The 12,502-nt window shown below is 36.6% G+C and overlaps 1 protein-coding gene across 1 annotated transcript in view; it reads right to left on the reverse strand.

The window, feature by feature from the left end:
* CFAP299 (cilia and flagella associated protein 299) overlaps window positions 1–12,502 on the reverse strand; it is a 637,558-nt gene that overhangs the window by 140,274 nt on the left and 484,782 nt on the right. The window lies entirely within an intron of this gene.

The raw sequence follows: 12,502 nt of genomic DNA on the forward strand, positions 1-12,502 counted from the left end.
CTGTTAAAAAAAAAAAAAAAATTAAAAAGAGAATTATGACTTTCCCATTACATGATCCAATAAAGAAAAGCCCCAAAAAAAAAAAAAAAAAAAAAAAAAAAAAAAAAAAAAAAAACTTTTCGTTTTGAAACGAAAGCTTCTCAGGTTATGAAAATTATTAGTATTACTGCTGTCAGGGAGATAAATGAGACTACAGACGGTAGGATATTTCATGCGGTATACGCATCGGGGTAGTCGGAGTAACGCCGAGGTATTCCAGACAGACCGAGAAAATGCTGTGGGAAAAAGGTTAAATTTACGCCTGTGAATATAATAGCAAAATGGGCTTTGGCATAGGTTTGGTCAAGTGTATAGCCTGAAAATAAGGGGAACCAGTGAATAAAGCCTCCTATGATAGCGAATACAGCTCCTATTGATAGAACATAGTGAAAGTAGGCTACAACATAGTATGTGTCCTGTAGCACAATGTCTAATGATGAGTTCGCTAATACAATGCCGGTTAAGCCACCCACTGTGAAAAGGAAAATAAATCATAGGGCTCCGAGTGTTGCGGGGGAACATTTGGTGTTACTTCCGTGAAGCATAGCAAGTCAGCTAAAAACTTCAACACCAGTGGGAATAGTGATGATTATAGTGGCAGAGGTGAAGTAAGCTCGTGTATCTACGTCTATTCCTACTGTAAATATATGATGAGCTCACACAACAAACCCTAGGAAGCCAATTGATATTATAGCCCAGACTACGCCCATATACCCAAATGGTTCCTTTTTTCCGGAATAATATGTTACGATGTGGGAGATTATTCAGAAGCCTGGTAGAATGAGGATATAGATTTCGGGGTGACCGAAGAACCAGAATAGGTGCTGGTATAGGATAGGATCGCCCCCTCCAGCTGGGTCGAAGAAGGTGGTGTTAAGGTTGTTTTCTGTTAATAGTATAGTAATGCCAGCGGCTAGGACTGGAAGAGAGAGGAGCAGAACTGCTGTGATTAGGACAGATCAGACAAAAACGGGTATTTGGTACTGAGTCATAGCAGGGGGTTTTATATTGATAATTGTGGTGACGAAATTGATAGCTCCTAAAATAGAAGAGACACCTGCCAGGTGAAGTGAGAAGATAGTCAAGTCTACAGAGGCCCCTGGATGAGATAGATTTCCTGCTAAGCGGGGATAAACTGTTCAGCCGGCCCCAGCGCCAGCCTCTACTATAGCAGATTCTTTGCACCAAAGAATCCTCAAAACCTTCAACATCCGCCGTTACACTTACCATGTTACGACTTCTCTCCTCTATATAAATGTACAGGGGATTTAGTTAAGTTAGTCCTTAAAATATACTTGAGGAGGGTGACGGGCAGTGTGTGCGTGCTTTATGGCCTTATTCAATTAAGCACTCTGTTCTTAATTTACTGCTAAATCTTCCTTGGGCCCTTAGGTTTCATAAGGGTTACCGTGGAATTTTCTGGGGTAGAAAATGTAGCCCATTTCTTACTACCTCATAGGCTACACCTTGACCTAACATTTTTATGTAGATACTTGTGCTTACTTTGTGGCCTTTACTAGGGTTTGCTGAAGATGGCGGTATATAGGCTGAGCAAGAGGTGGTGAGGTGAATCGGGGTTTATCGATTATAGAAAAGGCTCCTCTAGAGGGATATGAAGCACCGCCAAGTCCTCTGAGTTTTAAGCTAGTGCTTGTAGTGTTCTGGCGAGCAGTTTTGTTAATTTAATTGTTGAAGTTTAGGGCTAAGCATAGTGGGATATCTAATCCCAGTTTGGGTCTTAGCTATTTTGTATTCAGAAGTATTAAAGCCACTTTCGTAGTTTATTTTATATTATCTAGGGTTTTTAACAACTTAGATGAAACTTAGCTTTATTGAGGGCAAACCTAAAACACTCTTTACGCCGGTCTCTATTAGCTTGGGTTAATCGTATGGCCTCGGTGGCTGGCACGAAATTAACCAACCCTGGGTGTCAGTATAGCTTAAACTTTCCTTTATTGCTAAAGGCTTTTCACCGCTGTCTCCCGCGGCGGTGTGGCTGAGCAAAGTGTTTTGAGCTGCATTAATAGGTGCTTGATACTTACTCCTTTTGATCGTAGTGATTTAGAGGGTGATTTCACCGGGGCGGGGATACTTGCATGTGTAATCTTACTAACAGTTAATAGAAAGGCTAGGACCAAACCTATTTGTTTATGGGGCAGTGTAGGTCCGTCTAGATATTTTCAGTATCTTACTTTAGATAGTTAAGCTACATAAACTGCATGAATGCGTGGTGTAAATGGGGGTCCAGAAGATACGCGCATGTGCGATTGTGGGGGTAAGAAAAATAAAGAGAGGGGCCGCCTTTGGGGTTGTGTTGGTTTAGGGTATGGGTTTAGTAGCAGACGGATACATGTACTGAATGAAGTGACTGTAAGAGGAGAATTAAATTTGGGGGAGCAGCGGAGTGAAATTAAAAGAAAAAAAGATGCGTTCGTTGAGGGGTAACTGTTGAAAATGCATACAGCCTAAAGATAAAAATTTAGGCTCCGGCTGAATTAGATTGAGGCTTTCTTGTTTTGGGGGTTTGGAAAAGGTGTCTTTCCTGGTTTAATGAGACAAGAGATTGGGGGGGGGGTTGCGGATTTTATCTTAGGGTTTAGTGTGAGAAGCCGCTGTAAGTTTAGTAATTATTGTTATGTCCTACAAACATGAATTAATTAACACCTTGTGGTAGTTACGCGCGGCTGGAATATTGAGCGTAGGTGCGATTAATAATGACAGTGTACTAGGAATTAAAGACAGATCCTGCAACATAAGGTGCACCGCAGACAAGCCTTCCGCGATGTAATTGCGTGCATACCCGAAAGTTAAAAATACCAAATGCATGGAGAGCTCCCATGACTGGTTAATAGGGTGATAGGCCTGTGATCCATTGTGATGTCTTATTTAAGGGTAACGTGTGGGCGATCTTAGTTCCATGGCCGTGAGGTAAGAACCAGATGCCGGATACAGTTCAGGATAGCTACCCCCGAGTGTTATGGGCCCGGAGCGAGGAGAGTAGCACGCTTGTGCGGGATATTGATTTCACGGAGGATGATGAGCGAGAAACCACTATCTGAGGGGGATATCTGTAGTGACGAGGATTTATTCGATTTGAATGTGCTATGTCCAGTGAAACGACTGAATGTACTACCTATGGTTAAAAGTGTGGTCGATATTCCCGGGGAAGGGCATGGGCTTTTGGAGGTGTGAGTTTAATATGTTACAGTTGGTTAAGCGTTTATAGTTCTGGCTTGTAAGCATATACTGCGAGCAGTGATTGTACCGGGTACTTTCGTATGTACTATGTACAGTTAAACACTTATAGTACTATATAATATTCATGTTGGCTAGCAGTAATGCACGATATACATAACATTATTATGGGGCAGGTCAATACTTGGGTTGTACCCAAAATAGGTGCCTCATCAGAACACAGAGAGTAGTTTAAATTAGAATTTTAGCCTTAGGTGCTGATAGTGAAGTCAAGTACTTTCTCTCTGAGTTGTTCTGGGGAGAAGGTCTCCATTCCCGGTTTACAAGACAGGTTCTACAAGGGCAGGTTCATTTGAGTAGTTTATTTTCGATTACAGCACATTGTAATGTGCTGTTAAAATCAGTTTGCTAGCATTTTGTTAAGGATATTTGTATCAACATTTAGAAGGGATAGTGGGCTATAGTTTTCTTGCAGTGTCTTTGGCTTTGGTATCAGATTAATAATAGACTCATAAAATGAGGGCATTTAAAGAAATTCCTTGCTATTACATATATTTTTAAAGTGTCAGATAAATTTACATTAACTCTTCTTTAGTTTGTTTTCTTTTTCAATTCAACAAGTTATAATGTTAGGTTGTTAATTTGAGATCTTTGTTTTAATGTAAGCATTTATCAGTGTATCATGTTAAGTTTTGGTATGCTGTTTTCATTTTCATTTGTCTCCAAGTATTATCTGATTTCCCTTGTTTTTTATTTTTTGATCCATTGGTGGTTTAAGAATGTGTTGTTTTATTTTACAAATTTGCAGGGTATTTTCCAGTCTTCCTGCACTTATTCATGTCTAACTTCTTCCAACCATTGTTGGAGAAAATATTTTGTATGATACCTATCTTTTAAAATCTATTGAGACTTAATTTGTGACCAAATATATAGACTATCATGGACAATGTCCCACATGCACTTAGGAAAATTGTGTATTATGTTGTTGGTGGTTATAATGTTCTTGCATATATCTATTAGATTAGCTATTTTATTGTGTCAAGTGCTCTATTATCTTACTTATCTTCTTTCTGGATGTCCTATTCATTACAGAGTGTGGGGCATTGAACTGTTACTGTGGAACTGTCTATATCTCCCTTCAATCCTGTCAATTTTTGCTTCATACATTTTTGATGTTCTATTATTAGGTATGTAAATATTTATAACTATTGTATTTTCTTGCTATATCTTTTATTAATAAATAATGTTCTTCCTGATCTTCATAACCATTTTTGATTTAAAGTCTCTTTTTTCATTATTTTAATCCTTGATTGGAATGTTTAGTCTATTTACATTTAAAATAATTACTGCTAAGAAGAAATTTCTGTCCTTTTGATAATTGTTGTCTGTAAGCCTTTTAAGATTTAAGAGTTTTTGTCCCTCATTTTGTGCATTATTGTCTTCTTTTCTGTTTTCTTGTAGTGAAATATTTTAACTTTCATTTCATGTTCTCTTGTGTATATTCCATACCTACTTGGTTTGTGGCTCATTTTGATAATTGTTGTCTATAAGCCTTTTAAGTTTTTTGTCCCTCATTTTGTGCAATATTGTCTTACCTGTTTTATTTTATTTTTTGTAGTGAAATATTTTAACTATCATTTCATGTTCTCTTGTGTATATTCCATAACTACTTGATTTTTGCTTATGATGGGGATTGATTACATTTGATATATTAAAGTTATTACACTCTAATTTGAATTTATATCAGCTGAACTTCAATAACACGCAAAAACTCTGCTTTAATACAGTTTCATCTTCACTCTTTTCATTATCAGTATCACAACATTACACCTTTATACATGTCTGCTCAAAAGTATAAACTAATAATTGTTTTTGTATAATGTATTTTTCTCTTAAGTAGAAAACAAAATGTAAAATTACAAACCAAAGTTCCAATAATAGTAGTTTTTGGACTAATAGTTATTTTTGAAACAATTATTAGTGTCTTTAATGTAGAAAAAAAGTGGAGTTACAAACCATTTTTATAACAATACTAGTTTTTATAAATGCTCATATGTTTACCTGTCCTGAGATATTTATTTCTTCATATGACTTCAAGTTACTATCTATTGTCCTTCCATTTCACCCTCCAGGACTCCCTTAATAATTTAATGCACAACGACTCTAGTAGTAATAAACTCCCTCTGCTTTTGCTTATCTAGGAATGTCCTAATTTCTCTCTTACTTTTGAAGACTATTTTGCTGGATATAGAATTCTTGGTTGACTATTTTTTTCCTTTAAGTACCATTAAAATTAGTTCACTGCCTTCTGACCTCAAAAGTTTCTGATGAAAAATATGCTGATACTTTTGCTGAAAATCTCATGTATGTGAATTGTTGCTTCTCTCTTGTTGTTTTAAGGATTTTATAATTGTCTTTGGCTGGCAACAGTTTGATTACAATGTGTCTCAGGAAGGGTCTATATATTTCTTAAGTTACTCATATGTTTATTTTATCTTTCTTTCACTGCTTTTTTTTCATTATTATACTTTAAGTTCTAGGGTACATGTGCACAACATGCAGGTTTGTTACATATGTATACATGTGCCATGTTGGTGTGCTGCACCCATTAACTTGTCATTTACATTAGATTTATATCCTAATGCTATCCCTTCTCCCTCCCCATAATAGGCCCCAGTGTGTGATGCTCCCATTCCTGTGTCCAAGTGATCTCATTGTTCAATTCCCACTTATGAGTGAGAACATGTGGTGATTGGTTTTCTGTTCTTGCAATACTTTGCTGAGAATGATGGTTTCCAGCTGCATCCAGGTCCCTCCAAAGGACACGAAGTCATCCATTTTTATGGCTGCATAGTATTCCATGGTGTATATGTGCCACATTTTCTTAATCCAGTCTGTCACTGATGGACATTTGGGTTGATTAAAAGTCTTTGTTATTGTGAATAGTGCTGCAATAAATATACGTGTGCATATGTCTTTAGAGCAGCATGATTTATAATCCTTTGGGTAGATACACAGTAATGGGATGGCAGGGTCAAATGGTACTTCTAGTTCTAGATCCTTGAGGAATCGCCATACTGTTTTCCATAATGGTTGAACTAGTTTACAATCCCACCAACAGTGTAAAAGTGTTCCTATTTCTCCACATCCTCTCCAGCACCTGTTGTTTCCTGATTTTTTAATGATTGCCATTCTAACTGGTGTGAGATGGTATCTCATTATGGTTTTGATTTGCATTTCTCTGATGGCCAGTGATGAGCATTTTTTCATGTGTCTGTTGGCTGTATGAATGTCTTCTTTTGAAAAGTGTCTATTCATATCCTTTGCCCACTTTTTGATGGGGTTGTTTGTTCTTTTCTTGTAAATTTGTTAGAGTTCTTTGTAGGTTCTGGATATTAGTCCTTTGTGAGATGAGTAGATTGCAAAAATTTTCTCCCATTCTGTAGGTTGCCTGTTCACTCTGATGGTAGTTTCTTTTGCTGTGCAGAAGCTCTTTAGTTTAATTATATCCCATTTGTCAATTTTGCTTTTGTTGCCATTGCTTTTGGTGTTTTAGAGATGAAGTCCTTGCCCATCCCTATGCCCTGAATGGTACTACCTAGGTTTTCTTCTAGGGTTTTTATGGTTTTAGGACTAACATTTAAGTCTCTAATCCATCTCGAATTAATTTTCGTATAAGGAGTAAGGAAAGGATCCAGTTTCAGGTTCCTATTTATGGCTAGCCAATTTTCCCAGCACCATTTATTAAATAGGGAATCCTTTCCCCATTTCTTGTTTCTCTCAGGTTTGTCAAAGATCAGATGGCTGTAGATGTGTGGTATTATTTCTGAGGACTCTGTTCTGTTCCATTGGTCTATATCTCTGGTTTGGTACCAGTACTGTGCTGTTTTGGTTACTGTAGCCTTGTAGTATAGTTTGAAGTCAGGTAACGTGATGCCTCCAGCTCTGTTCTTTTGACTTAGGATTGTCTTGGCAATGTGGGCTCTTTTTTGGTTCCATATGAACTTTAAAGCAGTTTTTCCAATTCTGTGAAGAAAGTCATTGGTAGCTTAATGTGATGGCATTGAATCTATAAATAACCTTGGGCAGTATGGCCATTTTCACGATATAGATTCTTCCTATCCATGAGCATGGTATGTTCTTCCATTTGTTTGTGTCCTCTTTTATTTCACTGAGCAGTGGTTTGTAGTTCTCCTTGAAGAGGTCCTTCACATCCCTCTAAGCTGGATTCCTAGGTATTTTATTCTCTTTGAAGCTATTGTGAACGGGAGTTCATTCATAATTTGGCTCTCTGTTTATCTGTTACTGGTGTATAAGAATGCTAGTGACTTTTGCACATTGATTTTGTATCCTGAGACTTTGCTGAAGTTGCTTATCAGCTTAAGGAGATTTTGGGTTGAGATGATGCGGTTTTCTAAGTATACAATCATGTCATCTACAAACAGGGACAATCTGACTTCTTCTTTTCCTAACTGAATACCCTTGATTTCTTTCTCTTGCCTGATTGCCCTAGCCAGAACTTCCAACACTATGTTGAATAGGAGTGGTGAGAGAGGGCATCCCTGTCTTGTGCCAGTTTTCAAAGGGAACACTTCCAGTTTTTGCTCATTCAGTATGATATTGGCTGTGGGTTTGTCATAAATAGCTCTTATTATTTTGAGATATGTTCCATCAATACCGAATTTATTGAGAGTTTTTACCATGAAGGGCTGTTGAATTTTGTCAAAGGCCTTTTCTGCATCTATTGAGATAATCATGTGGTTTTTGTCTTTGCTCTGTTTATATGCTGGATTGCATTTATTAATTTGCATATGTTGAACCAGCCTTGCATCCAAGGGATGAAGCCCACTTGATCATGGTGTATAAGCTTTTTGATGTGCTGCTGGATTCAGTTTGCCAGCATTTTATTGAGGAATTTTTGCATCGATGTTCATCAGGGATATTGGTCCAAAATTCTCTTTTCTTGTTGCATCTCTGCCAGGCTTTGGTATCAGGATGATGTTGGCCTCGTAAAATGAGTTAGGAAAGATTCCCTCTTTTTCTATTGATTGGAATAGTTTCAGAAGGAATGGTACCAGCTCCTCCTTGTACCTTTGGTAGAATTTGGCTGTGAATCCGTCTGTTCCTGGCCTTTTTTTGGTTGGTAGGCTATTAATTATTGCCTCAGTTTCAGAACCTGCTATTGGTCTATTCAGGAATTCAGCTTCTTCCTGGTTTAGTCTTGGGAGAGTGTAAGTGTCCAGGAAAGTATCCACTTTTTCTAGGTTTTCTAGTTTATTTGCATTGAGGTGTTTATAGTATTCTCTGATGGTAGTTTGTATTTCTGTGGGGTCGGTGGTGATATCCCCTTTAACATTTTTTATTGCATCTATTTGTTTCTTCTCTCTTTTCTTCTTTATTAGTCTTGCTAGAGGTCTACCAATTTTGTTGATCTTTTCAAAAAAACAGCTCCTGGATTCATTGATTTTTTTTGAAGGGTTTTTTGTGTCTCTATCTCCTTCAGTTCTTCTCTGATCTTAGTTATTTCTTGCCTTCTGCTAGCTTTTGAATGCGATTGCTCTTGCTTCTCTAGTTCTTTTAATTGTGATGTCAGGGTGTCAGTTTTCGATCTTTCTTGCCTTCTCTTGTGGGCATTTAGTGCTATAAATTTCCCTCTACACACTGCTTTAAATGTTTCCCAGAGATTCTGGTATGTTGTATCTTTGTTCTCATTGGTTTGAAAGAACATCTTTATTTCTGCCTTCATTTCGTTATGTACCCAGTAGTCATTCAGGAGCAGGTTGTTCAGTTTCCATGTACTTGAGCGGTTTTGACTGAGTTTCTTAGTCCTGGGCTCTAGTTTGATTGCACTGTGGTCTGAGAGACAGTTTGTAATGATTTTTGTTCTTTTACATTTGCTGAGGAGTGCTTTACTTCCAACTATGTGGTCAATTTTGGAATAAGTGCAATGTGGTGCTGAGAAGAATGTACATTCTGTTGATTTGGGGTGGAGAGTTCTGTAGATGTCTATTATGTCCACTTGGTGCAGAGTTGAGTTCAATTCCTGGATATCCTTGTTAACTTTCATGTCTTTTATCAAACTTGAGATGCTTTTGGCTATTGTTTTTTCAAATAACCTGTTTCTCTTTCTAGTGTCCTTCTGATCCTTCCATAATGCATTTGTTGGTTTGCTTGAAGATATCCCACCAATCTTTTAGGTGCTGTTTACTTTTTTTCAATCATTTTTTTCCTCAGATGTAATAATTTCCAGTGTCTTATCTTCAAGTTCAATGATTCACTCTTCTGCTTGTCCAAATTTGCCTTTTAGACTCTCTAGTAATTTTTTATTTCAGTTATTGCATTTTTTAGCTCCAGTACATCTTGTTGGTTTCTGTAGGTTTATATTCCTTTGTTTATCATATTTTGTACATACATTCTTTTCTTGACATTATCTATGTCTTTATTTAGTTCTTTGAGTATCTTTAAGATAACAAGAACTTTTAGGAAAGTCTTTGTCTAGTACGTCTGACATCTGGTCATTCTTTCTGGAGAATTTTTTTTTCCTTTGAATGGGCTACACTTTGTTTCTTTGTATGCCCTGTGAGTCCGTTGTTAAAAACTGGATATTTGAAACTAATGATGTGTTAAAACTGGAAATAAAATTTTCCCTCTTTCCCAGGGGTTTTGTTTTTGTTTTTTTCTTTATTGTGTTTCATTTTTTATTAGCTTTAATATGTCTTCATCTTCATGTCATGCCTGACATGTAAACTTAAGGTCTTTTCACATCTTTTCCGATTCTATACCTTTCCCTGACCATCTGCAGTGACTTTCCAATTTCCTTCATACATATAATTGCTTTTAAATATCTGAATGTCTGGCTCTAAAAGGGGGAAAAATAAAAATGAAGGGAGAGTACAAGGCACTAGCCCTTTAAATCCCTTAGTTGTTTTAGTCAGAGGGGGAGGAACTTACAATCATGCATAGAGGGTGAGTGCAACAATAGCTGCCTACCTATGTGTCTGTACTTCTGTGATCAGAAGCAGCAATCTGTGATCAGAGCACAAATTCCTAACACCTATAGAACAGGTTTCTTTTTGCCCACTCTAGCTCCTGAAAACCATGTATAAACTGCTCCATAAACATGCACAGCTATCTGCAATTTGGTTGGAGGTAGAGGATAGGTAGCCACTGCTGAGCTAAAAGCTAAAATTTACTAAAATTATCTGCAATTTACTGGCAAGACATCTCCTGAAAGTTTAAAGCCTTCAGTAGACTTAAAAGTTACAAAGTATTCATACAAAACCAATCTGCCAGTGTGATTGTTGTCTAGGTGGGAAGACAGATTCCTGGTGCTTCCTACTCCATCAACCTATAAGAATCTTCTTAGTACCTATATTTTGCATTGATGCTTATAATGTCATTCCAAATAAATATCAAATGAGGCACAACACGTTGTATCAATAAAAGTTTCATGGGAATGAAAATAAAAGTGGTTTGCCTTCTGATATTTTATTATAAAAATTTATAAATATGAAACATTAAAAAAATTATAGCAAACCCTCACACAGCTAGTTCATAGAGTCTATCATTAACATTTTTACAGAAGGTTCTACTCAAATACTAATTCTAAAAATTAGTGCTAGGTAAACTTGTGCTAGTAACTTAACCTCCCTGAACTTTAGTATCTTTATCTAGAAAAGGGGGATAAGGATAGTACTTACTTCATGCATTGCTGTAACAGTTACATGATATCTATGCAGAGTACTTAACCTAGTACCAGGCATAAGGTAGATATTCAGTCAGCATAAGTTACAGTAATTAGCATTTGCTGAATTAATGTATGAAAACATAATGAGGTTCCTGAAGATGCTTCTTTAAGAATTTTAATAACTTTAATATCATTTCAGCTGCTGGATGAATGACAGTAGTGTCTGTATTTAAGGTCTAGTATACTGAAGAGTATGAAAATGAAAATTTTTCCTTAATTAGCTGAGTCAATGTACCTACATAAGAATTGCAGCCCAGTTATTGACTGTCCTGTTTATATGCAATGAAATATGGTCTCTGGGTCTCCTTGGATTTATTTCATAAAAACAATTTAAAAATGGGGGAAATGCTATACTTTCTGATTTATCAATATATGGTGTAATTACTGGCCCTGAGTTTTAGTTGTCTGTTGGAGCAAAAAGGGAGGCAGGTGAAGGCCTAAACTAGGGTGAGACAGGAAATAGAAAAGCCCTGGAATGATCTTGCCAACACAGAGTCCTAAGCCTCTTTCTCTCCCCAGGTTCCATTCCTGTCCCTGAGGAGACCAAGGGCATGTGTTTAGGTTAGGGCAAGATAGGAGGTGCTAAGTAGGTCCAGGTGGAATTCTTTAAGACAAACTGGCTTTTTTCCAGCTTCAGGTCATGCTCACATACTTTATACAGCTGCATTGCTGCTTAAAGTGCAGCTGGTGTGTTCTCCCTTGTCCAAGAATGGTTTGGACTATTCCTAAAACTTTATGTAAGTGGTTTTAAAAAACATCAGAAAGATGCACTTTGGTAACAAGAAAAAAAAAAAGGAGACAAAAACAAAATATTTCAATATGCTAGAATCACTCAACCGTAATTTTAGAGATAGTATGCAGTGTGGGCCAATTCCTCATTTTTCTTACAGAAGATTACTGTATCATTGATAAATCAGGCTACACAATTTCCTAGAATGAGCACATTGTATTAGAATATTGGAATCCAATTTTTGTGGTAACTCTGTTCCTCTTATGGGGTCCTTGGTTACATCATGATACAACTTTGGGTTCAATATTTTTCTGTGCTTATGCTCTCATAGATCTTATCCAGTTCAAAAATATTATAAGTGAATTGAATCTTAGGTATTTGAAGCTGCACAGTTACAAAATCAGCTTTTCTTTATTTCTCCTATGATAAGTAAACATTAGTGAAAAACATTGAATGTACTGAATATTTTAAATACTGAGCAGGCTCCTTAAAGATATTAATTATTATATTTAAATAGATTTGAAACAAACTACTTTCATCATATAGTGAATGTTATTGTATATATTCCCCGTGATCTATCATTAACTTAAATCATGTTTTCTGAATTATTTATAAAAACATTTCAAATGTGAATTCATGGAATTTTAAAAAAGACTTTTCTTGTCAATTCCAAGAAATCCAGTTCTGAAAAGTTTTCAAATGTTAGTGAAGGCTTTTCAGGCTACTTGAATGCACCTGCTTGATCAGACCTTCAACAAAGTATTTTCATTGGCAAATATGTAATTTATGAA

The sequence above is a fragment of the Theropithecus gelada genome, chromosome 5 (assembly GCF_003255815.1).
Source record: "Theropithecus gelada isolate Dixy chromosome 5, Tgel_1.0, whole genome shotgun sequence".
Classification (NCBI taxonomy): Eukaryota; Metazoa; Chordata; class Mammalia; order Primates; family Cercopithecidae; genus Theropithecus; species Theropithecus gelada.